Raw genomic sequence first — 10,644 nt, forward strand, 5'->3', positions numbered from 1 at the left:
CAGATATACTGGGGGAGTCACCTGTGTATTTCACAAGTCCGTGCAGAGTTACCATAGACCTGTCTGTCAAACAGACTATTTAGCAACATTCACATAGCCTACTAGGAACAAGGGTATGAAGTAGGCCCTACTGGAGATGAGGCAGTTAGCACAATGTCCACTGTTGTACAAAATGGCATTGTACTATCCAATAGCATGATTTAAATCTGTTCCAGCAGCTTCCCAGAGTTATACCACCGTGTGTAGGGCCTACAATGTTTGAACAAATATGATATCAGAGTCTGACTGTCAGCACCCACAGGACCCCTTGCCTTAGCATCCCAAGAAATTAGCTGGACCAGCCATAGGGCGTGAAGTTGAGCGGACCGGATGTTAATTATAATATCAACAATGATCAGAAGTTACTATGAACAACACATACATTATTCTACTGTACTTCCATATGTGTGTGGTTTCAAGACTAACTCTCAGAGTTCTTAATTTTGTCAGATGAAGGACTGCACCACAACTAAGTCGTTTATCAACATTATACAATCATAGAGCCATAATACTGACCAATTACATTCATTTTGCAAGAAAATACTCTAATGGTTGCCAATAATCTTGTACTCCAGTCTACAGCATGAGAAACCATTTATATTCAAACTCCTCATATGGTAACCTCATTCATGCAACTGTGGTGCAGGTTAGGTGTCAAATCAGTTGAACTAAAAAGCTGTTTCATAGAATAACTGAGGATATGTATGTTTGCACACTGAGTAACCAGTGCTTTGTAGAACGTGAATGTGCCAGTTTGTGCAAAGTGTTTTCAGTGAGGAGCACAACCACATCAACACCATACACCATTCATTTACTGACACAAATGTAAGACGTGAGGATGCCACAATCTCCTAGCCTACATGACAGTAACCTTAAATACTTAAAGAAGCATTTCTCTAAGCTTTGTATGGTCCACACATCCATCACCATCAGCCCAGTTCAAGTTTAATGGACATGAACCAGAAGACTCCCTCCCTGGCTCTGCATCAACCCATACAAACCATCTGCCTCTGAGCATTCTAAAACGTTAGACGTGTTGTAGAAATATGACACACACTTCAATTGATTTATCTAAAAGGACTAACTTTTGTACATAGCCTGAGTGTGGCAACAATTGGTATCTTTTGTTAAACAAGAGAGCACAAAGACAGGTAGGCTATGGATTCACTTGGAGAGCATGAGAAAGCCTGCTTTTGCCTTTGTTCAAATTCTCTCGAAAGGCGACGTGCAACTAGCCTATTCGAGATCCTTAGCTAGAATGAAATTCTATTATAACAACATTCCACAAAACAGACAAATGGCCTGTAGTAGTGGAGGACAGACAGCTCGACACGATGTTGCCGCTGTCCACAAATCATTGTTTCGCTTCGAAACAGCGTTAACTTCGAGGATGGTGACCACAAAACTAGCTAACTATTTGCAAAAGCCACGACGTCTTTATGTGCAATCAAGTAAATGAGAAGAAATGCCTTCCGAAATGTACGTCGGCTATATAGACAATGATTTTCAAGCAAGTCCCCAGACAGCACGAAGCGTCTTGCCGACGTTGGCTATTGGGCGGCGACATCGGGAAAACGTCGAGGCCTTTTTTGCCTTATAATCGTCATGTCAATTAGGTTGGTTTTAGATCGGCAAAATAGCGGCAGAAAAGACGGTTTCCTGCCATGGTTTGCCGATGGTTTGCCAACTTAACCCCAACATCGGCAGTACGACGCTTTGCCGATCAATTCCCTGCAGTTCCCTTCCGATGGTTTGCCAATGGTTTGCCAACATAACCCCAACCATCGGCAACGCAACGTTTTACCGAGCAATTTCCTAATGTTTCCTCCCGATGCTTTGCCAACTTAACACCGACCATCATCTGACAATGTCCCAAACACAGTTTGCCGATGGTTTGCCAACCTAACCCCGACCATCGGCAACGCGACGCTTTGCAGATCATTTGAAGACCCCAAAACCAAAAGCCAGCGCCTGCTTGCTTGCAACCTGAGCAGCGCGAGCTCTGTTTGAAATTATTTCAGTTGTCAAGGGAACGAACATTTTCCGTTTACTTTACTGAACGTCGCAGCAGTAGTATTAGCCACCGCAATCGTTTTTAGTTAGGCATTACCATTATTTCTGTTGAAATGTAGGTTTCAGCATTACAAGTCAGGCTTGATTAAACATTAAATTAGGTTGCTGAAATAAATCTCTTCACCTGTCATGCTGTCTCGAATGACCTCCTCATCGAGTTTCTAATCGATATCCGACTTCACTTTTTCTTACCGTTAGCAAGTTAGCTAACGTGTCAAACGTACCCAGCAACCAGGTGAGTTTTTGTTTGGTTTTATAAGTTATAGTTTGAGATGTCACATTGTATGTAGGTCGTGTGTAGTCTAACAGCGTTTTCTATTGTAATACAAATGTAGGCATACTGCTCCCGTAATCAAGTTTCCTGCTGGAGTCGGGCTGTTGATTCTTGTCTAGCCCATGATGACTGGTTGAAAGGACATTACAAAATAGGCTACGGTATGTAACACAACGATTTTCTTTGATGAACTTGCAATGCACAGGAAACACACACCACGTGAAGTGAGATAAAATAATATTGCATCACATTCATAGCCCTTACTATAAGTAAGTAGCCTTCACTGCAATGTGTTGCTCTCGTTTTCACAGCCAACCACAAGTCAAAATCAGATCAACAGACAGGGACATCGGCCTTCTCTTGGGAATATGCCAGATATGCCATAACAAGAAAAAATGGTAAGTCTATCACTACATAAGATCCATAACAAAATACTATTAGTTAAATCTTAAATGTGACCTGGTGGTATTATTGCGTGAATGCTTATGTTGCACACTTAATGAATAAGGTCCTCAAGTGTGTAGAGTTTCGCTGAGTTCGTTGTTTATTTACATTTTCCTCAGCATAACTGTACAGCTGACACCGCTGCCTTCTGTATCATAACAAAGCCTGTCACTTCCACGTTTCGTTCTTCTTATGTGACCAAAGCCGAAGTCACTGGCTACTGCACCAGAGAGTCTCTGCACTCATTGCTGGTCCTATGATGCCATCTATTGGCGAAAACGTGCAACAGCATAATTAAACTGTAAAAGACAACTTCTGACTGGACAACAAAAAGACAGGGAATGAGAATAAGGGAATAAGAAAAAGACAAAAATGGGGGGTCCACTACACTTGCATACAAACTGTTTGTGATGCTGTCACTCATTTTCTAGTCTATATCTTGGACTGAAAAAGGATTACATTATTATGTTTTCAGGTGTTTTGCCCCTGCGGTTGTGAAGAGGATGCTGTGGAGGTGGCTGCATGAACGTGTCACACAGACATTGGCTAAACTACTCGGTAGGTACAACGAAATAAAATAAACCACCCCCTCAACCCTGTTTATGCTGCACTGTACCTATTATAACCAGTTTTTATATAGATCATTATTTGAAATACTATGAGAGCCTTTCTGTTAGGATACTGTACAGCAGGGATGGGCAACTGGAGGCTCGGGCGCCACATGCAGCCCAACTTCTCACTTTAAAAAAAAAGAGAAAAAGGACAGTTTTTAACCCCCTATAAATCAATAGTGTAAGCATTCCGGTATAAATAAACAAAAAGTGAAGTATCCTTTTGTAAATTCTCTCAAGTGCGTGGTGATGTGGTTGTGGTAATTAAAAATGTTGGCCCACCTTACAATGAAAGTTGCCCACCCCTGCTGTACAGCCTACATCACTTGTACCATGTCCTTACCAAATAGGACACTAGCTAGCTAAATGTAACTAATATGGTATTGTGAAAGTTATATGCCTAAATGTAAACCATAATATTAAATTGTGATGGACAGAAATCAACTAAACCAACATATTACATTGTGAATGTAGTTGCGCAGTGATACTGAGACCGACTTATTCCTGTCTTTATTTGCCAGGCTTCTACACTTGCCCTCAGAGTTCACATATGGTTAAGTGCACAGGTGGCCAGCCAGGTTCAGACTGATACTGGTAACAAGAGGAAAACATGCTGATTGGTAAGTGAGATCCCTGCTAAAAAAAAATCCACACAGCACAACAAGTAAGCCTAGTTTGTGGTATCAAATGTAAAATGTAAGTTTCATCAAAAAGTTGTAGAACACATCTGAATAAATTGCAGGTCATCAAAGTAGTGAATGGGCAGGGAAAACACAACCAGTAGGCTTATGAATTACTTTGACTCAGCACAGCACAGCAGATGTGATGCTACCATTCCTTGGGAATATGACACAGAGGTCTGCTATTCCATTGTAAATATTGACTGGAAATGTTCATGTTTCAACTGTTTAAAAACATTGGACTCAGGGGAAAAAATCTCTAGGTGTATATAAGTGAAAGCCCACCTTTGCCATTGTGACACAGCACACAAGTATACACTGCACACAACGAAATTGCATTTTATGCCTCACCTGTGCAAGGGTGCAGCCTACATTGGCATCCCAAGGGAGCAGTATGTTGCAGTGTGGCGGGAAGGTACCATGCTTGGGGTACCTCAGTCATGGAGGATGGAGGAGAGAGCACTGGTTAATTACTCCCTCCACATACCTGGCGGGCTGGGAGATGAACCAGCAACCTTTGGGTTGTTCAGCCCTGGGCTACAGGACACCCTAACCGCTTACCAATGATTGCCCCACTTAACCATGACTATATAAAAAAATACCACAGAGTAGCGAGTACACTTTTAAATTAAAAGGGTCAATATAGATGATAGACTTTTCATCCACAGGCAGGACTTAAGGGCCGTACACACACGTCGCTGCTAGTTACTCGCTCAGCGAATGAACTCAATAGAATGTCAATGTGTCCCAGCGAGACTCGCAGGAGAGTAGGCGAGTACTGTACAAGCGATGCGATGTGGGCGGATTCCGAGTTGAAAATATTTTATCTTCGAGCGAGGCGAGTAAGCGAGTAACCAATTGGAATGCAGAGTTCGGTACTTCTCGGCTGTCCATTGGCAGTTAAATCCGCGGGAACCTTCAGCGAACGTTCCATGAAAGAGTGGCGAGTAGGCGAGCAAGCGAAATGCTAGCTTTGTGTGTGTACGCCGCTTTAGGCTACATACAGTAGATGGTGAAATCCTGCTTACAAAAACTGTTCTCAATAAATAGTTGTAAACTTTTGACATGTCAAAGTCATAGCCTAAATTGTAGGGTATGTTCTCATGTAAAGGGTGATTTTCACATCCAGCCCATGTTCACAGATTTTTTTTTCTCCTGCAGGAATGATTCAACGATGGACATTTTGCTTAATTGTGGAAAAAAATAAATGGAAAAACGTCTATGATTTCTTGTGTTTTCATTGGTGAGGCATATGGTGAAGCAGGAAGACCTCAAATAAGGCGGAATTCCACTGCAGCGGTGAGAACATTCAGACGTCTTTTTGTTTATGGAAAGAGCTGATTTTCTGGCATGCTAGGTGATTTTCTGACATGCTAGTTTCATAACTGCAACCTAAAATCAGCTGTTCCTCGAGACGTCCGGATGCTTTCCTCGCGCAGATGGGGTACGTCGAGTAGGTCGTAATTAAGTCGTAATTAAATCGGTTAAACATTGGCTCATGAGCGGATATAAGGCGGGCAACCGTCGGCTCATGGTAGGACTATAAATAATTATATCGGCATAACGTTGGCTCTCCATCGCCTGTCGCCTATTTGCCGACGTCTGCCCAACATCTTGCCGATGAGCAAACGGTCCTTTCAAAGACGTCGTGCCGATGTATTTTACATCGGGCAAAAAGCATCTTGCCAACGTTGGCAAGACGTAAGTGTGCTGTCTGGGTCTTCAAGCTACAAATGTTACGTCCATTGTTCAATGTAGTGGGCACTGACTTTTTTTCTATTCTGACTTGTAGCCATATGTTAAATGACATCCACTAAAAGATACAATGTATATGCCTACTGTAACTGCTGCTGCTGTAACAACATTCGGAAACAATGTTACTTGCAAATCGTATCGTTACATTAGGCAAGCAACAACAAACCGGAGCAACGACTCAGGAAAATAACGTTCCCCATGTGGTCAGATATATATTGGACCTTATTACAGAACATGTGCATTTGGTCACGTTATACACTCATTAAATTGTGCCTTTACTCGAAAAAATAAACAACAACCAGACTATTTACCGTCAGCCCCGTCTATGATTACGAGGGCGACACAGAATAAAACTGACCGATGACGTGTGAGATTGGTAGGGAAACGCTATGCAGCGGCGGCATTAAAAAGCGCTTGCCATAGACACGTAGGATTGGGTTACTGGGAGAAATACATAGGGAATGCATAAACCGTTAAAGCTTCGTAAACTTACCTTTCCAACCCGATCAGCTTTGAGTTATTTCCCTCATGACAATGAATGTCATATATGTGACATACAGTACTTTGTTTAGTTTTCGATGGCTTGGGGGTTGGGGCTAGACCACTAGCTATCCAGTGAAAGAATAAGGAGCGGGTAGCCTATCAGCCGATGCAGTGGGCTATGCAAATCGAAGGTTTTCAGTTGTACTCCAACTATCGTAGAAAATCCATTAAATAATATCCAGCAGCGAAGCCCACTCCTTCCCCCCGAAATTTCCAAAGATCACTTTCCTTTATCCTCTTCATCCCACATCGCAAAGCAGAAACGGCAGAATTTTACTCATCCATAAATGCTCCAGTACAGGGGAAAACACGGCAACCAGTCGAAACAACAATCCGCCGATGAATCCCCAATGCAAAAAGAATGTCCGGAGACAAAAATGAATAAGAGAGCGAGCAAAATGATCACCACATTCGATTAGCTAGCAAGCTTGCTATCCAGCTTGGTTCTCCACAGCTTTGGAGCAGGCTAGCTACAATTCCCCGTAAAAATAGTTTTAGGAAAATCGCCCGAATTAGAGCACGGAGTGAAAAAAGAAACAAATAATCCTCATATACCGATTCAATTACTCATTTCCACTATTTTGCAAGAGCATAACTGGGATACTTTGTTCCCATATAAATACAAATATTAAAGTTGTTGCCCACTCTCTGTCGTAGCCATGTTTGAGTATGGCCACACTACCACTCAATGGGCTTCATCTCTAGCAAATAGTACCTAACAAACATCGCGAACCGCGTAAAGATTGTGACTATGTTTCTCCTACTGATTCACCCAAATTTCATGCCAAAAAGAAATACAATAATTTGCATGGACGGGTATAAGTTGTTTCGTCTAATTTGTCAAATTGGAAATCACTCAGTGACCCTGCGGAGGGATATTTTGGAGCACTCAGCAGGTGAGGCGACGCTTATCGAGGCGCTTCCAATATCTGGTCCGGGATCTCCTTGCTGAACGGGACTTCAGGGTAAATAATGCGTCCCTCTGGAGTTACTGAACCCTCTTTATGCAATGGCTGATCACATCTTAATTTTCAAAGGGAATTTAAACAATATGCCCAGGTTTAAAACGTTTGTTGAGAGAACAGTCTTAAAAAATAGCACCTATCTATAATACCATAGCCTACCGGAAGCCACTGTGAATGAAGTTGAAGCAGCACTATTTCTTCAGATTTGCCCTGGTAATAAATCTGGTTGGGAGGACAAATGGGGATATGCCTAATGTAGAAAATGTTTCATATGAAAAAAAAATAGGCTACATCTGACAGAAACTAACATTTTGGCAAAGCAGCTAAGCACGTCAGCACAGCCAGGTCCAGATGAATTGTGCAATAGTGGTAACGAAGGACAGTAAATTGCAACTTGTGAATCTTCCTTGTGATTAAATTTAGTTGCAAATGGACATGGGCCTGCCCCAGTCTATACCAAACCCTTCCACCTCAGTAGAAAATCCATCTCAGCTTTTCACTTAGACAAAATTGCAATAAATGCTATGTGATTTCTTTTCAGCCAAATGTAACCTTTTTCTGACAACAGAAGTCCAGTGTGACCACACCAAAAAAGCCCAAATAGACAACATAATTGACATTACCTACTTGATAAAAAATGCAAAGATGTTTGTGAAATTTAACTGACTGTCAAACAATGTGGTGTTTACATCCGGTTTATCAGATTCAATGTCTTCCAAATCCTATGGTTCTGGATTATGCCTTACCAGTTTTCAAAATTGTGCCACGGTAGCCCTAGGCCTATGCCACGTATGTTGATATGTCATTGTAAGACAAAAATCAAGATTAGGGCAGTCATGGGTAAGCGGTTAGGGCAGGGGTGGGGAACCAATTTCTCGAGGACCGTTTATGGCCCTTGAGGCCGTCTTATCCGGCCCCTGACATAATCTTTATATTATGCAGTTTCACATTTAATATGATATGGTTTTGTAAAGAAATGTTAGAAATTACATTTGCAATACAATGAAGTGATATTATCAGGGGAGCTAGTGAAAGTGGGGTATGTGAAATATATAGGCCTTAAATATATAGGCCTAAAGCGCAAGGGGGAATTCTGGTTTGTGCTCATAGTACGGACCTTGGAGGACTTTATACAATTTGAAATGGCCCCTCAATTGAAAAAGGTTTCCCACCTCTGGGTTAGGGTGTCAGACTTGTAGCCCAAAGGTTGCCGGTTCTCAACCAGTCCTCTTCCCCATCCTCCTCCATGACTGAGGTACCCTCCCTGAGTATTGTAGGCCTACCGTCCTGCCGCACTGCTCCCTTGAGACACTAATTCGGGCTGCCCCTTTGCACGGGGGAGGCATACATGCAATTTTGCTGTGTGCACTTGTGTGCTGTGGAGTGCTGTGTCACAATGACAATGGGAGTCAGAGTTTCCCAGGTGGGCTTTCACTTTCACTTCATAAGGTTCAGTACTGAGTCAATATATGAGTTCAGATGTACAGTAAAGCCCTCTATAAGCCATTACAAACATCTGCAAAATTACAATTTTAAATGGAATTTTAACAAGTAATAGCAATCAAAAAGTCAATTACATGTTAATATGAACTACAGAAAGTCAATCCCATCAAAATTATTTGGGCAGTCATGGGTAAGTGGTTAGGGCGTCAGGCTTGTAGCCCAAAGGATCGATACTGGGGAGAGTAATTAACTGTTCTCCCCCATCCTCCTCCATGACGGAGGTACTCAAGGATGGTACTGTCCTGCCACACTGCTCCCTAGGGGTGCTGTTTGGCTGGCCCCTTGCACAGGTGAGGCATACATGTAATTTGGTTGTGTGGAATGCTGTATCACAATGGCAGTGGTAGTGTCCCAGGTGGACTTTCTTTCACTTCATTAGATGGACTGATTTTTTACATGTACGAAATGTAGGCCTATGTTCATATGATCACAGCCTTATCACATAACTCACAGAATAGAACTCATCTCAAATGCACTATGGGTTTTTGCATCTGAACTCTTCATATCGTAGTATCAGGAGGGCATTTCTCAAAACCATAGTTCCTTACTACTACGTTAGCTACTTTGTTGTTTGTAATGTAATTTCACATTGGCAACTACCCAAGTTGTGAACTGACTAACAACTATGCTTTCGAGAAATGCACCCAGATGCGTTAGGTTTCTTCATGTCATATCGTTACACGTAGCTGACGCCTTTATCCAGCGTGACTTACAGTTTTAGTCTTAGGGTATGGTTCTAGTCCCTGGAGCAAGGTTGGTTAGGTGTCTTGCTCAAGAGCACTTCAGCCCTGGGTGACCCTCAATCATCCTCCTGATATTATCAGCTTTTCCCATTTCCCAAACTCTCAAACTATTATTAGGCCACAGCTGTCCATACTGTCTGTCCAACACACTTCATGTTATTTCGATTTAGGATTTTTTTTTTCCCCTGATAAAATGCTAGACAGAGATCTGTTCTATCTGCTGTCCAGAAACCATGCACCGCACATTATGAGTCTACAGTTATTATCTGGAATGAATACAAAAACGAAACACAGAGCAATGTCAGCTGAATGTTATAAAGCGTAATATGTTTGTCAAAACACAATAGTGCCTTTAAATTGCTGTCTTATCTGACAAGCAAAAGTGCCACAACATACTCTATATTGCCATAAGTATTCGTTCATCTGCCTTGACTCAAACATGAACTTAAAGGTGCACTGTAGTGTGTAGTATTTTTAGTAGTTAATATCCAGAATCCATGCTGCCCATTCACAAATGTTACCTTTTCAACAAATACTTACCACCACCATCAAATTCTAAGTATTCAATATGTCTGGGAAAATTCAATTTTTCTTGCATGAAAAGGTTGATCTCCTCCATGGTCCACCATTTTGAATTTCCAGAAATATACATTTTTATCGGTAAAACTTACTGTACTCTGGTCATACTGGTAAATAATAGTTTATTACTTAGTAGATATTCATGAACATTTGGCAATAGGCAGCACAATATCAATGAGAATCAGAGTTGCAATACCTAGGCCACAATCTTACATAGTGCACCTTTAAGTACCATCCCATTCCTACCAATAGGGTTCAATATACTGTTGGTTCACCTTTTCCAGCTATTACAGCCTCACCTCAGTCTCCACTCTAATTCGTCCCAAAGGTGTTCTATGAAGTTCAGGTCAGGACTCAGTTTAGACCAGTCAAGTTCATCCATACCAGACTATTGTCATCCATGTCTTGGACCTTGCTTTTTGGGCTGGTGCACAG

The 10,644-nt window shown here is 41.8% G+C and overlaps 1 protein-coding gene and 1 long non-coding RNA gene across 5 annotated transcripts in view; one reads left to right on the top strand and one right to left on the bottom strand.

Annotated features, from left to right (window-relative positions):
• Nucleotides 1–7,195, bottom strand: part of kmt2cb (lysine (K)-specific methyltransferase 2Cb) — a 97,164-nt gene extending 89,969 nt beyond the window's left edge. For 3 of the 4 annotated variants that reach the window (XM_063219658.1, XM_063219657.1, XM_063219655.1), the window contains exon 1: nt 6,370–7,194. The gene's annotated coding sequence lies outside the window, so the exon portion shown is untranslated. Of the gene's footprint in view, nt 1–6,369 lie in introns of all 4 variants that reach the window. The other variant, XM_063219656.1, reaches the window with a different exon arrangement.
• Nucleotides 2,697–4,187, top strand: LOC134466590 (uncharacterized). Its single transcript, XR_010038339.1, has 3 exons — nt 2,697–2,784; nt 3,306–3,388; nt 3,963–4,187. It is a non-coding gene; the product is annotated as an uncharacterized LOC134466590 (long non-coding RNA).
• Nucleotides 7,196–10,644: the final 3,449 nt, after the last annotated feature.

This window comes from Engraulis encrasicolus, chromosome 16 (genome assembly GCF_034702125.1).
Source record: "Engraulis encrasicolus isolate BLACKSEA-1 chromosome 16, IST_EnEncr_1.0, whole genome shotgun sequence".
Classification (NCBI taxonomy): domain Eukaryota; kingdom Metazoa; phylum Chordata; class Actinopteri; order Clupeiformes; family Engraulidae; genus Engraulis; species Engraulis encrasicolus.